At 32.3% G+C, this 3,182-nt stretch overlaps 1 pseudogene; it reads left to right on the top strand.

Annotated features, from left to right (window-relative positions):
• The first annotated feature begins 324 nt into the window (after window positions 1–324).
• On the top strand, window positions 325–2,964 carry LOC145139643 (ferrochelatase-2, chloroplastic-like; annotated as a pseudogene).
• The last annotated feature ends 218 nt before the right edge of the window (window positions 2,965–3,182 follow it).

Below are 3,182 nucleotides of genomic sequence, written 5' to 3'. Positions count from 1 at the left end.
ATGGTTTAGCCTCCAACGACCAATGTATCTATGTCGATGACCACCGCCTACAGCGGCCTTCGAGATCGTGATTCATGACCACCGCCTACAACGGCCGTCGAGATCGTGATTCATGAAATATCTGCCACAGTTCCTTCCTTCCTCCCGTCGTCGACTCGTCTACTGATTGTGTCGCATCATCACTCAGACTCTTCATTGACATCTATGGATCCACAATCGATCCAACTTTTATCTCCGATAATCATCAATTGACATGAAATATGAAATCCTCCAACGATCAAAGCTTCTATATCACAAACCTTCCAACATGTGTTGACAATGACCATGGACGCAACATCGACTTCTCATGCTCTGCCAAGCGTGAAACTCTCAGAGTTAACCACCTCCAAATTCAACCACAATTCTTCAGTGTAAGTTTATATATGAATATCCTTATGTACAAGCATGTATTCCATTCAATTGTGTATATGGTGTGCAGTTTATGTTATTAGTTTCGCCTGATCAATTATGAAATGTTGTACTTCCTTTGAATCCTGATCGGTAATAAAACTGAAATCAGATTGGTAAGGAAATTGAATCCTAAGTCTATTGGAGATCCGTGCGTTAGAAGCTATATTATAATTTGGTTCTGTAAAATTTGTCGAATCCATAGCGTTTGATTCTCATATAACCTGTATATGCTTCATATCTTACAATTTTAGGTTGTTAGTATTGAAATTATTCTGAAATTTAGTCATGCCTTTGTTAATTTAAGTTAGGCATCACTAACGTGTAAACGAGCTATGGTTGGATCATTAACTTCCTTGGCATTTCTATTCGGAAAACATTTTAGCTCTTTTAAAAGTCCACACACTTGATGAAATTGCCTCCTGTTTGTTATAATTAAACTAAAACATCCACCTACTTGATCTACTTGTAGTGTGTGTTTCCATAGAAAACATCAAGTTTCTTTCTGCAACCATACATGAAAAGCATCCGGGAACTCCAATTCAACTGTCAGCAACCTCCAGAAATTAAAATTGGATAACCTCATTAAGAATATAGGTTTAGCTGAAAATAACTTCTGTTCTGTAGGGGTATGCACACATCCTTTGAGTGAAACTGAATCTGATTCACATTTGGAGGAGGAAAAAGTTCGAGTATTGCTTTTGAATCTTGGAGGCCCAGAGACACTTGTTGATGTTCAACCCTTTCTCTATAACCTCTTTGCAGATCCGGTATGTGTATTAATTCCTTTTTGAAAGTCTAAAGAAAGATTCAATGCTAATTTAGTTCCAATATTTTTCATCATGCTAACAATTTTAGTGTTTGGGACAGGATATTATCCGTCTACCAAGGTTGTTCTGTTTCCTACAATAACCTTTAGCACAAATCATTTCTGTATTAAGAGCAAGAAAAAGTAAAGAAGCTTATGCTATTGTTAAGACATGCTATTGTTGATGTTTGAGTTTACTAGTTGACTTTCATCTGATTTTTATATTGCATTTCATTTCAGTATATATTTATGATTATAGTTGTTTGTTGTAGGATGCTGCTCTAAATTCAGAACTTGAAGCTAAGAAATTACCTGCTAATGTCTACATTGCAATGAGTTACTGACATCCTTTCACTAAAGAAGCTGCCCAACAGGTAGTTAACTTATTATCATTTAATCATCCTTTTTCGTTGTAATTGCTCATTTGAAGACACATTTTGGATAATAAGTGGAGAATAAGTGGTTTACCATCAACAGGGCATTTCAATTCCAACACAAAATAATAATAATAATAATAATAATAATAATAATAATAATAATAAATTAAAGATTACCATAAAGTGGTCATCAATTGAGATTGTTAATAATGATGTTTCTTTTTTATCCATGACAAATTAAGAGGGATGGGATCACGAGGCTTGTGGTGTTGCCTCTTTACCCTCAGTTTTCTATTTCAACAACTGGGTCAATTATACGTGCACTTCAATACATCTTTAGGTAAATCATAAATGCTTGATTTCATTTTCTGTCAGATTCTTGATTTTGAAACTCATTAATTTGAGTCACATCACAATCACATGTAGGTAAGACAAAGTTTTGTCTAAGCTTCATGTTGCTATTATCCAATCATGGTATCAACGATATGGTTATATCAAGGATATGGCTGACTTTTATTGAAGAATAGTTGCAAAGTTTTAATAAACCTCAAGAGGTAAGCTTCTTTGTTGATTGCTTTTAAATATTAAATACCATGAAATCTCAAAGTAAAAGTATAATAATAAAAAAAAAGGGTGAACCAAGAAATAGCAACCAATAGATGAAATTTCTCTGAATGAAAGGAAAAGTGAAGAACCAAGTCAATATGCAATGCTAAAAGACGGTGAGGAGTTGGAACTAAAAGAACTACAAGCAACATCAAATCCATTAACATGTTATGCTCATTGTGCAACCAATAGGTTACATGGTTGCTCCCTTTGCAAAGGCCATGTTCATTTACTTGATACTCATTTCATTTCTTATTCTTGATTCACAAGTAAATCAAATATGATTCACAAGTAAATCACATATGATTCACAAGTAAATCACATGAGATTCACATATAAATCACATGTGATTCACATGTGAATCGCACATGAATCACATTTGATTCACATATGAATCACATGTAAATTACATGCAATTCACATACGATTCACATGTAATTCACAAATGAATCACATGTAATTCACATGTAAATCACAAGTGAATCACATATGAATTGCATGTGATTCACATGTAATTCACATATGAATTGCATGTGATTCACATGTAAATCACATGTAATTCACATATGAATTGCATGTGATTCACATATAAATCACATATGTATTTTTGTGAGTGTTTTTGCATTAATCAATTTCTTTTTAATTTTCTTGTAGATTTGGAAGAAAATTGTGGTGAATAATGAAGAGTTGAAAAATGATAAATTGAAGAAAATATGGAAATATTGACACAAAGACAAGAAAACCCTTTCAATTTGTAGCATTTTTTTTGTTTTTTTATATTTTATTTTATATCGAATAAAATACTTATTGAATTGTGTTTTATAGATTAGTAAATAAAATTAGTTTTCTTATAATTTCTTTACAAATATTATAGTATAAGAAATATGCATAAATTCATTTGAAAAAATATGCATATATGCACCAAAAATGTTGATTTTTTTGGT

Source organism: Lactuca virosa, chromosome 9, assembly GCF_052849685.1.
Source record: "Lactuca virosa cultivar CGN04683 chromosome 9, Lactuca_virosa_CGN04683_v6, whole genome shotgun sequence".
NCBI lineage: Eukaryota > Viridiplantae > Streptophyta > Magnoliopsida > Asterales > Asteraceae > Lactuca > Lactuca virosa.
The sequence above is the reverse complement of the archived record's forward strand: the minus strand, read 5'-3'. Positions and strand labels throughout refer to the sequence as shown.